At 38.9% G+C, this 20,150-nt stretch overlaps 1 pseudogene; it reads left to right on the forward strand.

Moving 5' to 3' along the window:
• The window catches only part of LOC141505829 (surfeit locus protein 6-like), a 37,637-nt pseudogene extending 18,805 nt beyond the window's left edge, over positions 1-18,832 (forward strand).
• The last annotated feature ends 1,318 nt before the right edge of the window (positions 18,833-20,150 follow it).

Genomic DNA, 20,150 nt, shown 5'->3' on the forward strand with positions numbered 1-20,150 from the left:
TGGCAACTGGACTCAGATGACTCTGGAAGAGAAAGTGAAGTTGGTGATTTAGCACAGGTCCCCCTAATTCAAATCCAATTCATATACTTGCCATGGCATCACCTCCCTGATGTTATGGTCTTCTTAAAAAATAAATGACAAAAACATTATCATTTATAATAATAATAATGATTATTATTATTGTCTGGGGGAAATCACACTTTAACCTCTGTTGGCCAGGACAATAAAATAAATATTTTTTCAAAATTCCTAGATCCATAGATCTGAGAATCACAAATTCATAGATTGTAAGAACTGAGAGGATCCATAGAAAAGAGATTGTGAGAGCTTGGAGGTCCATTAGAACATGAAACATGGAATGTCAAAATGGGGAGAGACCTTAGAAACACAGACTTTTTGGAAAAAGAAGTAACCTAAAATATGGAAAGCTGAACATCAACAAAAGAAAAAGTCTAACAGATTCATCTTTTCCAACTCTCTCATTTTACAAATCAAGAGACTGAGACCCAGAGAGACTCAATGACTTGCCTTGCCTTGGTTTGAATTCAAATTCTGACTCCAAATTCAGAGTGTCCATTCTTCATTAAACTGTAGAGCAACTGTTTTTCTTGAAAGAACATTTAATGGACAAGAATGAGCTGAGCTATTATGGGAACTCTGGTGCTAATAAAACTCTTGAGCATCGGTCTGCTTACTGTTACCAAATCACACAGAGTAAGTGTGGAAGACAGATCTGTAAGGGACTGCAGTGTGTGGGAGTATTGTAAACTTCATCACCTGGTGTCTTCAAGCACAAGAACCTTGTTTTACTGGTTGATTGTAGAGTGCCATGGGAGTAGACCAGGGACTGGAGAGGATGTTTAAGCACTTGTATTTGGTTTAATAAGTGGGGATCTAGGAGATCTGGGAAAGCTTGGAAGACTTTCCATCCTTGTCTCCCACCCCTTCAATGCTCCTGGGTAAGGATAGGGTAGCCAGCAGGAACCTAACACATCCTGAGCAGCTAGTCTAACTGGAATATAACACAGACCCTTTAGAATTCACAGATATTTTTTGGGGGGGCCTAAAGTCATGTTCCTGCAGAAGCAATTGATGGTGTTGGGTAGGTCACACGTCTATATTTTGATTGAAGATCAAAGTCTGGCTAATATTCATTGACCAAAAGATTCATGTACTATTTTTTTTTTTGCAAGGCAGTGAGGTTAAGTAACTTGCCCAAGGTCACACAGGTATTTATTAAGTGTCTGAGGCCAGATTTGAACTCAGCTCCTCCTAACTCCAGCATCGGTGCTCTATTCACTTCACCACCTAGCTGCCCCATTTATGTACTCTTAAAAATTCCAATTTAGAGACAACTAGGTGACTCAGTGGATAAAATACTGACCCTGGAGTCAGAAGGACCTGAGTTAAAATGTGACCTCAGACACTTGATACTTACCAGATGTGTGACTTGTGTAAGCTACTTAATCCTATTGCCTTACAAAAATAAAAAAAAATTTCTATCTTTAATGATATGAATTTAACAATAACTAAATTGAAATCTTCTCTTATTTTCTCACCAGATTCAGTATTAGGTTAGAGGGAGTTTGTAACTGCTAACATTAACCAGCTATAATATGGATTTTTACTGGAATTTTAATAAAGTGTGATTTTTACATTGGTTCTGGAGTCAGGAGTACCTGAGTTCAAATCTGGCCTCAGACACTTAATAATTACCTAGCTGTGTGGCTTTGGGCAAGCCACTTAACCCCATTGCCTTGCAAAAATCTTTTTTAAAAAAAGAGTGATTTTTAGAGTCTGAGATAGATAGTGAAATTCTGAATTTCAGTATTTTTCTTTTAAAATCAGATCTGCTTCTTAGAGAAGTTATAACTTAAGCACATCTCATAAATTATGAAAAGACCAGTCAAGTAAGAGAACAAAGGCTTCATTTCATCATTCAAATTGCAAGAGGGCCATGCATAGAGATGGCCTCAATACATGCTTGTGGGGGCAGGGAGGAAGAGGGACTAATTGGAAATGACCTTTGATTTAAAGTTGAAGCCCTGGGGTGAAATCGAGCTCTTCCATTTCTTAGCTGTGGGACTTTAGGCAAATCCCTCTCTCTTTCAAGTTCTGATTTCTTAAGCTGAACAATCAAAATATTATCCTGGAAGTTTTCTTTGAACTGTAACAATAGGTGAGTTGAGTTAGGATGTAGGGCTGCATCTGGTCATTCTCACAGAGAGATCTCAGTGTCATTAGATATGTAGGCTTAGGTTGAGTCTCTATAACAATTTCCTCATCACCCAGATCTCTTCTTTTGGATTGGAGGGGTCAGATCTCTGGACCATCAGGATGCAATTATGAACCGTATGGACAACTTCTGTATTATTTCTTGGGTCTCCCACCTTCTCTCCATTCTAATAGCCATCCCTCTAGTTCAGACCTGCTTCCTTCATCCTTTCCTTCCAATTTGTCCCCAACATGATTGTCAACTAGGTCTTGTTAAAGCACAAGTCTTTCCATGTCACTTCTTACTTCCCCTCCAGAAGCGTTGATGACGCCCTTTTACTTTTTTTTTTTTTTAGGTTTTTTTCCTTTTGCAAGGCTTGCCCAAGGCCACACAGCTAGGGAATTATAAGTGTCTGAGGTCGGATTTGAACTCAGGTACCTGACTCCAGGGCCAGTGCTCTATCCACTGAGCCAGCCAGCTGCCCCCTCCCTTTTACTTTTAAGATAGACTGTAAGTTTTTTTTTTTTTTTAGTTTTTTTGCAAGGCAAAGGGGTTAAGTGGCTTGACCAAGGCCACACAGCTAGGTCATTTTTAAGTGTCTGAAGCCGGATTTGAACTCAGGTCCTCCTGACTCCAGGGCTGGTGCTCTATCCACTGCACCACCTAGCTACCCCCTCTACCATTTCTTCTTGATGATGCTGATTACATTCTTCTTTTGGATACTTTTCTCTCTCAGGTTTTATAATATTAATCTTTCTTGGGTACCACTCCCACCTGTCTGACCATTCCCCTTTTTCTTTTACTAGATCTTCTTCCAGGTTACATCAGTTAACTCTGGGTCCCCTGGGTCTGTCCTGAACCCTCTTTTCTTCTTTAGTACTTGGATTATCTCATCAGTTGGACTGAATTAATTTCTCTATGCAGGTGACTTCCAGATCTACTTGTCTGACCCTAACCTCTCTTCAAAATTCTAGTCTTGCATCTCCAGTTACCTATTACACATTTATCTTTTCCTCCAAATTCTCCTTGCTTCTTAATTTCCTTTTTATTATTGTCTATTATTGCCTAAGCTTTAGCCTTAACTCTTTGCTCTATCTCATCTCTATAAATAATTGGCTGTCTTATTTCTACCCTTGTAACCACTCTTGTATATCTCTTTCTCTCCTCTGCCAACACCATAGCCTTAGCACAAGCTGTCATCACTTGCTGGAGAGTCTCTCTGTCAACAATTTCTTCCCACTCAGATCTACTCTTTATAGGAAGCCATCTTCTTAAATAGTAGCTCTGTCATGCCATTCCCCTACTTAATAGTGGCTCCCTCTATCTATCTTTTTATTTTATTAAAAAAGTTCTTTTCTGCATTAAGATTAAGTCCTGTGATTTGGGGTGTTTTATTTTTAAAACGATTATTTGATTGTTTCCTCGATGTTGAACCGTCATTGGATCCCTGGTATAAACTTTCCTTGTTTTTTTGGATAAATTTCTTTATTTGATTTGACAGGATTTTATTCAAAATTTCTGAGTCAATATTCATTAATGTTGCTGGTCCATAGTTTTTGCACTGTGTTTTATCTTTCCTTGGTTTAGGCAGGTCATAGGACTATATTTGTCTCATAAAAGGATTCTGGTGAAACATTTTCTCAATTTCTGAGAATATTTTTTGAGAATATTTTGAGACTAATTTGTAAGTATGGATATTAACTGTTCTTTAAAACCTTGACAGAATTTGACAGATAAATGTAATTCCTTTTCCAAGATTGGCTTATTTAAGATTTCTTTCTGATCTTCTAAGAGTTTGAAAGCACTCTTCTATTTCTTTTGTATTGTATAGTTTTGTTAACCTATAACTATTTATAATATGTTCTGAATAAAAAAAGTTCTGATTTTGTTGTGATTTCACATCACTCACTTGCTGGTTTCTTGATTTAGTTTCTTTCCTCTACTTTTTAATCAGATTGTATAAAGAGTTAGTAATTTTGTCTTTTCAAAGAGCTCATTTTTAGTTGTATGCATAATTTCTAGAGTTTTGTGTTTTATTTTATATCCATATTTTATTTTTAAAATCTCTTTTGTGTTTATTTTAAACTTATTTATTGGATTTCTATTTTTTAAAAAAAGAATAGATTAAGTTTATTAATCCTTTCTTTTGCTATTTTGTTATTGTTTCTTTGTAGGGAAATTAACTTTCCCCTAAGGATTACTTTAAGCAACTTTCTAGAAATTTGGAATGTTGTTTCATTCTTAGCCCAGTAATTCCCCCTTCAGGGATCAGGTATACTCAAGGGTGAGTGGTCTTTTTTTTTAAAGGTTTTTGCAAGGCAATGGGGTTAAGTGGCTTGCCCAAGGCCACACAGCTAGGTAACTATTAAGTGTCTGAGGCCGGATTTGAACCCAGGTACTCCTGACTCTGGGGCCGATACTCTATCCACTGCACCACCTAGCCATCCCCTGAATGAGTGGTCTTTTCAAGTACCAGATTCCCAGACCATACCCAGGGCAAGGTCCCCTCCTCTCACAGAACATCTCTCTTCCTCCATAGGAGCATTCATTAGTGGAACTTTCATTGAGGCAGAGCTGCCCTCCTTTCTTCCTCTTACTCACCCATTCACCTGCAGGCTCTTCTCTTCCTGTGACCTCAGAGCTCACCTTTGCAAAACTGCTAGTCCTCAATTTAATCCATACATTCTCTTTATGCTCCCTTTCCTTCTTTCATGCACATTTTGTAATGTAGTCACACAAAACACACTGATTCCCTTAAACCCCTGTGGCTCCCTAGTCCCTTCAGAATCAAATACCATTATCAAATTTCAAATATCATTTAGTTTACATTTAGAGCTTTTCAAAGGCTGCCATTTTCCCCCCTTTTCAGTTATATAGGTTGACTTGCTGATCCTTAATGAATAACATCATAAGGATCGGGATCGATATTTATTGACTGATGATTAATTGGGGGGAAACTTGACCTTGTGACTATTAAAGGAACTGTTCACCTAAAGAATAGTTTTGGACTCTTTCTCTAGGAGTTAAATGTTATAGAAAGACTGGACATAGGGATCTTGCTTTTGTAGCAACTCTCTATTGGACTTAAGATAAGAGAGGAGCTTCTTTGTTTTCCATTTGAAGCCCTGAATCATGTTGTGGTCTTCATGGACTGTTTTCACATCTCCACCCTCACTCACTCTGTAGTCTAGTCAAAGTGACCCCGAAGAGCTAATACTATCTAAAGAGAGATGAGCTTGGCTCTGCAGCAGAATCTCATCCTCATGCTGAAAAGCTTCCGAAAATCTCTGCCCTTCTTAGAAATTTAGAATCTGCATTTGAAAATTGGGAATGCCAATGCTTGTGCTATCCACCACCTTTCAGGCTTTCTTTGAGGCACATTCTTAAATTCCTAAAGAGAGGTGAGTTATTCTTATAATTCTAGCTTGCATCATAAACATCAGTGTACTTGGCAGCATAGCAGAATACAGGGTACAAGGAGACATTTGGAATCAGATAACCTGGGTTCCTGCTTTAGCTCTGCTGGAAATATATATTCATAGATAGAGATGAACAAACATAAAAGCATGCATCCAATGCAAGTATATATGTGTGTGTGTGTGTGTAGATGCCTGTATACACATATATGTAGAGTGGTAGTGGTAGTGGTAGTGTGGTAGTCCTGTAGTTGGAAAGTCCTAGGTGGCTATCCTGTCTCAGTTACTTACTTACTTACTTACTAGCTACATGACCTTGGGTAAGTCACTTTACCTTTGATAATGATAATGTTTGTCCTTCATTCTCCAAGAAGACCCTGACATCAGGGAGGGGATGCCATGATAAACACAGGAAATGGATTTGAGTGAGGGGATATTGTGCTAAGTTCCCAGCCTCATTTTCTCCTCCAGAGCCATCTGGGTCCAGTGGCCAGATATGGATCAGGATGACTAGAGATGCCCTGGATGTGAGGCAATCAGGGTTAAGTGACTTGTACAAGGTCACACAGCTAGTACGTGTCAAGTATTTGAAGTCAGAATTGACCCCATCCTTCTGACTCCAAGCCCAGAGCTCTACCCACTGCACCACCCTAACTGCCCAACTTGTCCTTTAGACCTCAGTTAAAAAGAGTAGGTTGGACTACTTGGCCTCGGAGTTGGCCTCTATGATCCCATTTAAAAATTAGTTATGGAATAAGACAAACATTTACATAACAGTATAATTAAAAAAAGATGTTTTTCAAATGAAACTACAAATCTACTATGCACAGCTTGATGTTTAAAAAAATACACAATGCAGTAATCATGCGAATTTGCCTTTTCATTCCCTCCCCAGCCCCAGAGGTTCCATTATTTTTGATCAATAGACTTACTTTTTTTCAGACCTCCTTTAGCTTATTGCTCTGGCAAAAAGACTCCCAACCTGAGGACAGTACATCACTAGAGGCCCCTGAAGGTCTTGAAGGTACCTTGAGATCCAAAGATGAACATAACAAATGAGTAATTGTACACATACAAGTGGGCAGATTGATGTGGGAGACTTTGGATACTGAAGCCCACTCTGTTGACTCACCATTCGTCTGTGACTCATAGGATTCCAGCTCTAGGACCAGAAGAGACCTTTGAGGTTTTCTAGTACAACCTTCCCATTTAATGGATGAGGATTTCACCACAATTGACTTCTCTGCATCCTGTGACTTGCCTGAAATCACATAGCTAGAAACTATCCAAGGTGGTAAAGTAGTATTTGAACATATGTTTTCTTTATTAGGTTTTTTTTTAGGCTAAGGCAATGGGGTTAAGTGACTTGCCCAAGGTCACACAGTTAGGTAATTATTAAGTGTCTGAGACCATATTTGAACTCAGGTTCTCCTGACTCCAGGGTTGGTGCTTGATCCACTGTGACACCTAGCTGCCCCTGAACATATGCTTTCTTGATAAAGACTATACATGTATTTTAAACATATTTACATGTATGTATGTGAATATTTATGTATCTCTATATAGTCATATATAATATATATATTTATATATTCATTTATAATACATGTACAAATACATATATTTATTTATACATAGAGATACACAGAAACTTGTATATGAGTTGTATCTGAGTTATTTTGAGGTCGAAAGGAAATAATATTTGTAAAATACTTAGCATTATGTTTCACCTGAATGAGCTACTATGTGAATATGAACTCTTCTCCATATCTATACCATTTTCAAACGTATAGAAGTTTTGTTATGTTGAATAATATCACTCTAATTCATTTTAATGTCCTTGAATTCTTCAGAGTAGCTTTTCAAAAATCACATTTTTCTCAAAACAAAGAATACTAATCACAAAACAATTATTTTCATTTGAACTCGCTTGTGACTTTCTGAGAGTATCAACGGTCCTCCTTGAGGAGCTCCAGTCCACCCCCAAGTTCTGGGAGACCCACAACTCACTATTTCTCATCACCAACAACTGAATGATGAGGTTCATGAGAATCACCGAGTAGACAGATGCTGGTACGCTATCCCCGTTGTGCGTCTCCGTATTAGGTGGAAGCATTGGCCTGGAGCATTACTGGAGCAGCTGGCCTCCTCCGTCTTGCTGGCTGAGCTCAGCAATCATTCATGGTGCACCTGCTCTTTGTAGTAATTGTGACAGAGTGAGGCCTTTGGGGCTGTCTTCCCATGGCCACAGATCTCATTTTTGGACTGCCCAGTGGCTGCTTTTTTTAGCTCCCCTTCTCACAGTCCTCTAGAGATGACCCTATAAGAAGGATGTTGCATTAATTCATCAGTTCAGCAATCATTCATTCCTTTAACAAGAGACTATAGTAGCTGAATGATCCCTAACTCTGGAGTCAGGGGCCCTAGGTTCAAATATTATATTGGGCAATTAGTAGCTGTGGGACTTTGGTCAAGTCTCTTCACCTTCTTGGGGCTCAGTTCCCCTTACCTATAAAAGTTAGAAGTTGGGCTAGATAACACCTAAGGCCCTGTCCAGATTGCAATCTGTGATCCTATCGTCTTTGGGGCTGCTTATGGAATGTTTTCCATGTATAGACTCCACCATGCCAATTGGGATGGATTCTATTGTTTCAGTTTTTCCTCCAGATGCTCCAAATTAATGTAACCATTCCAATTAATATTCCATATTCATGTAACATATTACTAATTAATGTCACCGTTGCTCATGATGGGCATTTGTATCAGCCACAGCTCCAACAACTGGTTTTAGACTAGCTTTTAGCCATAAAAAAGGAGCAGGTTTCCATTCTTCTAAACCCAAATACCATCTTTGGCCTCAAGGAACTTGCAGTCTAATGGGATCTAACAGATCTAACAGAGACTATAAGATATCTCTAATATGAATTAAGTACAAAGCCTCAAATCATCTCCAAACCTGGATCATTTCAGTGGCATCCACATTGTCTTTTCTTTCTCCTCTCCTCTCCAGCTCGTTCTTCACACAGCTGCAAAAGTGATATTCCTAAATTATAGGCCTGCTCATGTTCTTCCTCTGCTCCAGAAGTTTCCATGGCTCCCTCTCAGTTCTAGTAAAATATTAAAGACTTTTTTGTTTGGATTTTCAGCCTTTTATAATCTAGTCCCAGACTGGCTTTTGAGGTTCAATATAATATTCAATTCATACATTTTAAATTTTAGACAAGGTGACTTAATTGCTATTATCTATTTCTTTCTTTTTCCTTTTCTAAACTTTTTTCTTTTGCTGAGAATTATTTTTTTCTTCCTCTCACTTACACCCCCCCTTTTTAAAAGAGAAAAGCAATAATAATAATATTGTAATAAATATGTGTAAATGGGGCAGCTAGGTGGCACAGTGGATAGAGCTCCAGCCCTGGAGTTAGGAGGAGCTGAGTTCAAATCTGACCTCAGACACTTAATGATTACCTAGCTGTGTGGCCTTGGACATGTCACTTAACGCCATTGTCTTAAATAAATAAAAAATAAATATGTGTAATTGCTGCTGTTCTCTATTTATGACATTCAGCTTCAGAGAGTTTGCTATTTGAACTTTCAATATAGACCATTGAGTCCAGCCCGTTCTAGTACCAAGATGTCTTCTATCACATCTTCAAAAAATGACCATTTGGCCTTTGCTTGAAGGACTCTCCTGAAGGTGATTCCACTGATCCTCTAAGGGACCCATATTCCCCTTTGATATAGTTTTATTTGTGTTGTTGTTCAATTGCTTCAATTGTGTCCAACTCTTTCTGATCCCATGTAGGGCTTTCTTGGCGATGATTCTGGCAGGATTTGCCATTTCCTTCTCCAGCTCATTTTTCAAATGCAGAAAGTGAGACAACAGGGTTATAACTCACACAGTTAGCAAGTATCTACAACCTGATTGGAACTCAGGGAGAAGGGTCTTCCTGACTCCAGGCCCTATGCCTCTATCCACCTGCTAGCTGAAAGGTTTTCCTTCTCTCAAACCTTAGCCTCACTCTACAAATTCCTCTCAGTGCTTCTAGTTTAACTAAACTTAAATCAGTTAAAAACAACCAAATGCCTACCGGGTCAGACAATTTGCTAGACATCAGAGATCCAATTACAAAATAAAGTAGTTTTTGAACCAAATCACCTTATATTCTCTGGGGGATGTAACATGCACAGAAATAAGTGTGGTAAAGAGAGAGTGTGATATAATGAATAGAGCATTGCAGTTTGGAAATATCTAGGTTCAAATACTACCTCCTATACTGTCTTGTGTGGTCCTGGGCAGTTTGCTTAATCTTCCTGTACTTCTGTTTTATCAACTAAAAAATAGAAAATTATGGACTTGATGGTCACTGAAGTTTCTTTCAAGTCTTCTCATAAGTAGACTCAAGGTAATTTAGAGAGAGGTGGGAGAACTCATAATTAGAAAATCAACATGGAGCAAGTGGCAGTTGAGTTGGGGATGGAGGAAGAGAGTAATTTGGAGAGATTGAAATGAGAAGGGACAGTCCAGCAATAGGGGACAGATTCTGTGAAAGCATGAGAGGGGGGAATTGAAACACCTGGAATCCAGATCATGCTACATTAAGATAGACAACTATGGAGGTGGCCAATCAACAGAACAGATGTTGAGTCAGACTGGTAATAGATTAAGAAGGGGAGAAGTAATGGGGGTAATACTTTTAATTGTCCCAAGCATCTCCTTGAATCTTCTGGTCATATCATGTGACATCAAGTCATGGAATTCTCAGTCTTTGAAGAATTTGAGAGTAGAAGAAAAGAAAGTAGGTTCCAACATTTTCTTTCCTCTCTGGTAGCCATGCAGTGTTGAGAGATCTGGAGAAAAGACTTCCTGCTTGTTGGAAGACATGGATGAAGAGTCCATGGAGGAGAAGACACATTTAGTTTGTATCATCGGAGGGAGCTGTGGATTGGCAAGATCAGAGATCCATGGGCGTGTCTAAAGAATATTAAAAAAACCCTTCCTAATAATTAAATAGTCAGCTTCTTCATGACTGATTATCTGTAAACAGAGACTGGATGGCTATTTGTTGAGAATGGTATACTGGTATCAGATATAGGCTGGAAATGATGTGTTCTGAGGTCCCTTTCACATTAAAGAGTCTTTGAAGATAGGACTAAAAAGGGAAAATGAATCACCTTCAAGTTGTATGTCAGGAAAGGAGAGAATTCTTAAAATTTTTATTTATGGGATAACCATTTTCTGAAACTTTAAAGGTAAAAAAAAGCACTCAGATTTAGACTTAAAATAAACTCTCCCTCTCCATATACCAGATGTCTCCACACTTTTTGCTCATGTTGATCTCACAATGAAACCAATTAGAAGGCAGAATTAGTCTAAATTATTGGGAAAAATACCACAATTATGTCTAAAATTATCTTTTCATCAAAAATACAAAACTTTAAAGATGTGTTCAAGTTAGAGTCTGCAAGTTTGGGAGGGCAGAGTGAATTCCAGCTCAATTAACTGCTCACTGTAGGTCCATGGGCAAGGCAGTTTTCTTGTTTGAGTTTTCTTATCTATAAAAAGGAGATAATGATACTAGTCTTTCTAATTTGTAAAACTGTAGCAGGGAGAAAAGAAGTGGGATACGGAGTGAACCAATAAGTTCACTGATGTAGGGACAACTCATATGAATAAAATACTCCGATGCCAATGCAAATTATATTATTAGAGATTTGCCTAGACCATAGGAAAGTCAAGTGACTCGTCCAGGACTTGTATCCAGGTCTTTCTGGCTTCATGAGTGGTTCTCTATCTAAGGCAAAATTGGCTCTCAGCTAGCCATACTTTTCTCTTTCTCTTCTCTCTTCCTCTAAGTGAAAAGGAAGAAAATATCATATAAACCCAATTACCATACAGAAGCGCAAGGTATTATTTTTATATGGATGGGTTGTGATAAAAGCTCTCTTTCTTATAGTTCTTTAAAGTTAGCAAGGCACTTTATAAATATCATCTAATTTTCCAAATAACTCTTTGGGATAAGTGGTTCTAATATCACCATATTACAGTTGAGGAAATGGAGGCAGATATAGGTTAGGGGACTTACTCAGGGTCATACAGTTAGTATCTGAAGTTCAGTTTGAATACAAGGCCACTTGACTTCAGGTCCAATGCTCTAGGCTGGAGATTATAGAGCAATTTGTTATTATGATTATCATTATTTTTTCTTTCCCCAATCTATCTAGCAATACATATAGCGAGAAGCACATTCATGAATTCACATGCTATCAATGTTTCTTAGTACTCCTGGAATCTTTTACCTTTAGGATTGACTTCTTTGTATGCCATAATAAAAGGGAAACCAATGTAGGTTAGGGGAGAGAAAGAGCCCCAGAGTTAGGAAGATCTGGGTTCAAGTCCTGCCTCTTATATATCTTGGCAATATGACCCTGGACAGATCACCTAAACCTCCAGATAACTTTACAAGACAGTTACCAATTTGCATTGGGAATTTCTCTCCTGTCAGTTCTACACAAAAACAAAATTTAGTCATGGGGCACTTAGGTGGCACAGTGGATAGAGCACTGGCCCTGATGTCAGGAGGAAATGAGTTCAAATCTCGCCTCATATACTTAATTACTTATTTATCTGTATGACCTTGGGCAAGTCACTTAATGCCATTGCCTTGTAAAAATTCAAAAACAAGAACAAAAGATAAAATCAGAGGTTTGGAGAAAAAATAAAAGCAATCCACAACTCTCCCGCTTCCACAAACAAAGCAAGTCAAAACATGAGATCGTTGGGATTCCCCTGGGAAAAACCAAGGGCTGTGAAAACAAAGCATTTTCCATGTCTGATTTTGTCAAAGCAAAGTAGGGGACAACCAGCAAGATTTGAGAAGGGACAGCTTCATTTCCTCCTATTATTGCAAAAATGCTTCAGACTTAGTGTTTTTAAGGTTACTTCTTAATTTTATTCCTGTTTTATTCTGAACTTAAAAAAAAACAAATAAAATGAGCATTTCCATATCCAAAATCAAAAAAAGAATTTTATGTGAATCTGGAAATATGTAGTAAGAAAAACTTGTTTTCTTTTTAACTTAATAAATAAATTTAACAAGACTTCCAAACTGTCCTGTTCTTCAGTTTTTCTACTATCCTTCCTGTATTAAACATGATCTCATGATTGTCATTCTCTTTCTGGCGTGTCCTTCTGACTCCAAACAGAAAAACCAAAGTTTTTGTGATGAAAATGCAGGATCAAGCAAAACAAGTTTCCATATTTGGTCATGTAAAAAAATGTGTATCCTGGGGCGGCTAGGTGGCACAGTGGATAGAGCACTGGCCCTGGAGTCAGGAGGAAATGTTCAAATCCGGCCTCAGACACTTAATAATTGCCTAGCCGTGTGGCCTTGGGCAAGCCACTTAACCCCACTGCCTTGCAAAAACCTAAAAAAATTAAAAAACTGTGCATCTTCTTCTGTCTTGAGACGATCTCATCTTTGACAGAAAGTAGGCATCCTGCTTCATCCTCATTCTTCTGGAAACTTAGTTATTCTATCGATTAGCTATCTTAAAGTTTTGAAAGTTTTTCTTATCAAGTTGGGTAGTTTGCTCATTCTGCCTCAGTTCATACTCTGAGCCGGGCTTGTCTGAAACTGTCCTTTCCATAGTTTCTTCTAATAATTATATTAGATTCCTCTATCATCATGTGTCTAGCAGTTTTCCAGTTGAGAAACTCTCTTAGCTTCCAGGCCCTTGCCTCAACTGAGTTGCTCTAAACATTTCTATACATGTGAGTCTTTCCCTTCTATATTTAGCCTCTTTTAGTTATAAACTTGGTTGTGTATCATTGAATAGGGAAACACAATTTAGTGACTTTAGGGCAGACTTCTGAATTTTATCAATTGGACCAAATCACGGCCTCACCAACAGTGCCTTATTGGTGTCCTGTAGCCTTGCAATGATTCCCATTTTTCTTTTCGGCCATCTTTACCAATTTGATAGGCATGAGATGGAATTTCAAAGGTGTTTGAATGAGCATTTCTCTTATTATGAGTGTTATAGAACATTTTCATTAGTTTGTTAATAATTTGTATTTCTCCTTTTGATAAATACTTGTTCCTACCCTTTGACGGATTATCTTCTTCTCTATTTGACTCAATTGCTCATATATTAGGATATCAAACACTTTAAAGATTTTTTTTTGACTTGAAAATGTTTTTCTTGTTAATTTGGATTTTTTTTTTAGGTTTTTGCAAGGCAAATGGGATTAAGTGACTTGCCCAAGGCCACACGGCTAGGTAATTATTAAGTGTCTGAGGCCAGATTTGAACCCAGGTACTCCTGACTGCAAGGCCGGTGCTCTATCCACTGTGCCACCTAGCTGCCCCCACTTTGATTCTTCAAATCAAATTTGTTTGTAACCCAAATCTGAAAATTTGATTCTTACTATTTGAGGTCTCCTCCCCTTGGAACATCCATCTAATATGTCAACTTTTGCTTCACCTTGATGAGTTCTTTTGAGGATTTCCATATTGAATAGGGGCTCAGATGCTGTTTATCTATTATTCTCTTTACCTTCATTTCCCCTTCCTGTGCCTTTCAGATCCATTTGGTATGTTATCTCCCATTATTAGATTATAAATTCCTATGAGGGCAGGCACTATTTTTTTTTGTTTCTTTTGTATCCTCAGCATTTAGCACAGAGTCTCTCAGACAGTGAGTACTTATTAGATGCTTCTTGTTTTTCCTTCTGGATTTTACCTTTATAATTTTAACTACTCCGGTTTCTTTGTGCAAAACCTTTTTACTTTTATTTTAAAAACTGTCCAAAATTATCCATTTCTCTTCTTTGATCCTCTTTGTTCCTTGTTTGGTCATGAACTATTCTCTTGGCTGTAATGGTGAAAGAAATCTGTTTGCTTCTTTGCCCCTCTAATTTTGTTTGTGGTGTGACCTTTTATATCTAAGTCCCATATCCATTTCAAGTTTATCTTGGTATATGAAGTGAGGCTGCAATATACTTCTAAAAGCTCTTGACATCAATCTTCTAAGAGATCATAAAATGGGGGATACTAATCCAGATCTCTACCATGACCATTGCATATATGTTTGTGTATAAGATCCTCTCCTTGTGTACATACTCAGAATTTTGAATGTGGATGTTTCTCTCTATATGGGTCTCTCTCTCTCTCTCTCTCTCTCTCTCTCTCTCTCTCTCTCTCTATCAGTGGGCATTCCTGTGTTGGAGGCAACAAATATTAGAGTTAGTGTGACCCACCTAAGGTCTTATATTGAGGACATGTTGGAACTAGGGTCTGAACTCAGGTCTTCTGATGTCATTGTTGTGAAATAAATGTGATGATAGCAAGAAAATGACTATTTTTTTCAAGAGTAAGATGGTATTTGAGTGGTTCCCTTTTAGCAGTTCCATTTCTGAGACAGAAAAATATAGACTCCACAGGTATCTGAAAATGGAACCCTCTCTCCTTTTTTTCAAGTCTAAGTGCAGTTGTTTCCAAGAAACATGCACGGTCATACATGTCAGTGCCACAAGGGTGTCTTCATTGTGCCCAAGATTTTCTGGTTGTTGGCTTGGTTCCATCTCAATTCAGTTCAATTCGATTCAATTGTATGTCCTAAACCTTCGATTCAATGCCATTGTGTGCCCTACTCATTCATCCAGTTAAATCCAATGGATGTATCTAGTGATTTCATTTGTTTTAGAGTCATGTTTGGTTCAGTTCAATTCAACGTGATATCCATAAATTGAATTCTGTTTCATTCTGTTAATGTCGATTCACTTAATTTCTGATTCATTTCAATTCACTCCCTATCCAACAACTCAAGTTGATTAATATTCTCCCGATCAATACACGGGATTCCACTCCAAGAAGTATCCTATCCACCAAATCAATTCAATAAATCATTGTACTATTAGCTGTCTTAATGTCATCCAATTCAGTTTGGAGAATTCATTAAGTGCCTACTATATGCAGTCTATTCCCTTATTACCCTACTTCGATAGTGACATTGGACTCTTGAAGTTCATTTCAGGGGAGCTCGATCTCTGCCAATTTTTTAAAAATCTCATAGAATAAACAGGTCTAGGTTTGGGCATGAAGGGAATATCTGTACTCTGAAGACAAAGATAGTCATTTTGCTTACCTAAGGGTGATATTTCTGTTAAGTACAGCAACTTATGAAAACGTCTGCATTGAGAGATGGGACACATTTCGAGGAAATAACAGATCTTTTAAACCTCTGAGGGTATGAAGAATAACACTATCCATGCCCTCTGGGAGTTAATATTTACTTGGGGAGGTAGGATATGCATTTAGATAGTAATACAAGATGGAAAAGTTACATGAGAGATCCAAGGAAGGAAAGACTCCTTCTAAATGGGATTTTGGGGTTGCTGTAAACTATAGTCTTCCTGAGAACACTAAATATTGGGCTTTATTCAATTACTTCTGTAGCCTATTAACTTGGGTTCTCACAGTTTAGAGTTGAGAGGACTTATGACAAGAATAAAAATTATAGAAGTAAATCCAGGAATCATTTTGAAACCTAGAATACAAGAGACTCAAAATTGGAAAGAACTTTGGGATAGAGAGCATTGAATATCAGAGGTGGAAAGTGACCTGTGAATACAGAAAAGAGAAAACTATGTAAGGTCATAGAAGACAAGGTCAGCATTGGAAGGGACATTAGAAAGAAAAATAAAGGTCATAATTGGATCTTAGAATAGAGAGGGTCAGAGCCTGATGGGTTAGATTGTGTTCAGAGGAGAGAGGTAGGGATAGCAAAGATAGCAAGAGGACACAATCCTACAGTAGAATAAATATAAGGAAGCAAAGCTGTTTAGCCTGGAGGAAAGACATGGAAGGGGGAATTCTGTTTGGTCCCAGAGGGAAGAATTAGGGGCACTGGGTAGAAACTGGAGAGAGATTTAGGTTTACTATAATGAAAAAAAAATTCCTGTCACTGAGATATAGCTCAGAGTCAAATGGGTTGCTCTGGGAAAAAGTGGGCTCTCCATCAGTGGATGTCTCTAGGTAGAACTTTGTCAGGGCTGCAGAAAGGAACCCCAGTACAAAGAAAAATCACACTAGAGCTGAACAGAACCTTGGAACAAAGAAGAGAGAACTGAAGAGTTTCAAAAATAGAATGACAGAGTTGGATGGGATCTTAGAGATTATATAGTATCATTCCCTTATTTATAAGTAGGGAATTGAGGCCCCCCAAAAGAAGGTAACTGGTTCAGGGTTGGTTAGTTAGGAAGTGCCAGAGCTGGGAATCTAACCTGTATTATCTGACTGTAGGTCCAGTTTTTTTCTTGCTAAGTTGATGCTGTTTCTAAGATGCTAAGTATTATAGACATTGATGGAAAGCAAATTGATTGAAATTGAGGCCAAGCACATTGCCTATCTGGATGTGTGGCATTTGAATTTAAGGTCACATGGCAGGTAAAACATGACCAAGTGAGGTGAGCCAGGATTCTATGTCCTAGAGTTCAGAAATATGAAATGCACTTTAGAGGCAAGAAGAAAATTCAATTTAATTCTAAATGCCTTTTTACAAATTGTTTTTACTATATCTACACCCCAAGTTGTTAAAATTTATATTTTAAAAGTTTAAAAATGACACAGAGCTTATATGAAGACCCAATATCATTTCAAGTTTTGAAATTTCTTCTTGGGAGTATGCTCAGGAATGAATCATGGGAGCTTGAAGCGACCTTGGAAACCATTTGTTGGAAAGTATTCATTTTATAAAGGTGGCAACAGAAAAGCAGAAAAGGAAATTGACCTGGGAGACCATTCAGTCCAATGGTCAGAAGAGGAAATGGATGCACAGGGAAGCAAAAGGTCCTTAGAAATCATGTGTACAAGTGGTCCTCCACAATCCCATTTTACAGTGGGCCTAGTAAACCCAGTCAATAGAGTTCAGTTCTTGCATGATTTGGAATTCTCCTAGTCTGCCTGTCTATGGGGGTTTCCCAGGAAAGGAGTAACCTTGCACCTGCAGGAGACCAAGAACAGTGGGAAAACTCTTCCATGGATGCCCTACGCCTTTCAAGGGGATAGTTGAGGATTTTGAGAAGAGTTCAGTGATTCCTTCCCTTTCCCAGTAGTGCTGCTGGTAGTCAAAGACGCCTACATACAGAATCTAAGCAAGAAAAACTATCCTGGTAGACTGGAGCCACAGAAATGAAAATGGACTCCCAAGCCTGGTGACTTGGAAACCATTGGAATGAAGGACAAGGAGGAAGGAGAAGGAGAAGGAGAAGGAGAAGAAAGGAGAAGGAGGAGGAGAAAAAAGGAGAAAGAAGAAAGGAAAAAAAGGAAGAGATTCCCAAAAGCAGGATGAAAAGCCAACAGGGTCCAGAATAAGCCCTTTGACATCAACCAATATGAAGTACAAGAAAGTACAAGTACAAGCATAGTGGAGAAGAAAGTTTCAGTTCTAATAGATGCTCCCCAGTTGTCCTGCCAGCAGGCAGGCAGGGCTCCTTCCTAGCCATGGACAATCTGCATCAGTGGTTGCATGAGAAAATACAGGAGGCCAGTGGTCAGGGCCATACCAAAGACCTGTCTCCTGCCACATGGAAAAGAGGCAGCAGAGGAAGACAGAATGGGAGAGGAAGAGGCAGAAATGTAAGGAGCTCAGGGTTAGGGAGAAGGCAGCCAAGTCTGAAGCTAAGGAGGCTAGACCAGAGGCCCCAAAGAGGGATCCTAGGACATGATTGAACTGGTATTCAACAACCTGGAGGTAAAAGAGGGGCCAGTTAGCAAGACCCAAGAATAAAGAAGAGGATATGAGGAAAGGGGGACCTGACTCTCCTGAAGAAAGCAGCTGTTGGAGTGTGGGCAGGCCTGCAAGAACAAGATCTAGGAGCTGAAGGAACAGGATGAGGAGGAGGCTCAGGAAATGGAGACCAAAATGAAGTGGACAAACTTCTTGTACAGGACCAAGAAAGCCTCAGAACACTAAGAGCTTCTGAAGGCAGGCTTGAAACCCCAGGAGAAGCCATTGGGTCCAGAGGAAGCAGCAGTGAGAAAAGGACATGGTAAACATGGTGAAGGAGATGCTGCAAAGACAACAAGCAGCCAACAACCTGTGCAAGAAGAAAATGGCCAACATAGACTGTGGCAAGACCAAGGCTTGCAATATGGGCCACATCCTGCCTGAGTCCTTAGAGAAGGTTGGGCTCAATTGAGGGGTGGGGATCCTCCCACAGCTCCAGGAGACCTGTTCTCCCTAACCACAGTCATGCATTTTCTTCCAACTCTGGATACCTGCCAATAGTTGCCCAATGCATTGGAAAGAGGACTGCATTTCCTAAGTGTCTGCGATGTCTGAGGCACCATGCTAGGAGCTGGGCATTCAATGACAAAATCTAAAACCTCCTCAAGGAGTCCCTTAAGACACAGTTCAAGTCTTGTGTAAAATCTTTGCTTTAATGCTATTTTCCTAGCTTTCTACACATGGTGCTTGCTTCTGGTACCTATTTTCCATTCCCTCTTTTCCTTCCCAATAGCCCTCGGGCCATCTCTAGGGCTCCAGAATGGGGCGATACACCTGTCAGATACAGAATCTGACATCTGTTTGCAGCAGGGCACAGTACCATGAATGATGAATCGAAGGTTCTCCAGTCTTGTAGGACATTTACATGGTCCACAGCATTGGAGTAGAAGGTTGCTCATGGATTTCTGGTTTTTTTTTGCAAGGCAATGGGGTTAAGTGACTTGCCCAAGGCCACACAACTAGGTAATTATTAAGTGTCTGAAGCCAGATTTGAACTCAGGTACTCCTGACTCCAGGGCTGGTGTGCTCTGTCCACTGCACCATCTAGCCTCCCCTTGCTCATGGGTTTCTTAAGCTTTTTGGACTCCAGAAAAGTCAATGGAATAGTGTCTTTATCCAAGTTTTGTAAATTTGCATTTATATATTTTTATTGTGATGTGGATAAACATCAGCAAACACAAACATTTTTCATATTAAAAATACCAGAAAATTGGGGTGGCTAGGTAGCGCAATGGATAGAGTACTGGCCCTGGAGTCAAGTGTACCTGAGTTCAAATCCAGACTCAAACATTTAATAATTACCTAGCTGTGTGGCCTTGGGCAAGTCACTTAACCCCATTGCCTTGCAAAAAAACCCTAAAAAAATACCAGAAAAGAACCATTTGTGGAACCATAATCCCTGTTATAGAGATGTAGTGCTGAAATCTTAAGACAAATAGTGGTTACATGAGTCAGAATTGATTTAAGAACTGTCAGTATTCCTTCTGGAGACATGTTGATCATCCATTGGATTGAATAGTCCCATTGGAAAGTCAAAAGGAGAATTTGACTAGGTCCTTCACCTACCTTTCCCTCTCCCAGTTACTACAGGAGCTGCTGGACCAGCCTTCTCGGATCTTATGTGGGATGGAAATAATTGCATTTGAGGGTTTTAGAATAAGCAATTAAATTTTATAAAAAAGAAGGAAATCATGTCCTACAATGTCTATATGTTTTAATAATGCTTGACC

The sequence above is a fragment of the Macrotis lagotis genome, chromosome 1, assembly GCF_037893015.1.
Source record: "Macrotis lagotis isolate mMagLag1 chromosome 1, bilby.v1.9.chrom.fasta, whole genome shotgun sequence".
Lineage (NCBI taxonomy): Eukaryota > Metazoa > Chordata > Mammalia > Peramelemorphia > Peramelidae > Macrotis > Macrotis lagotis.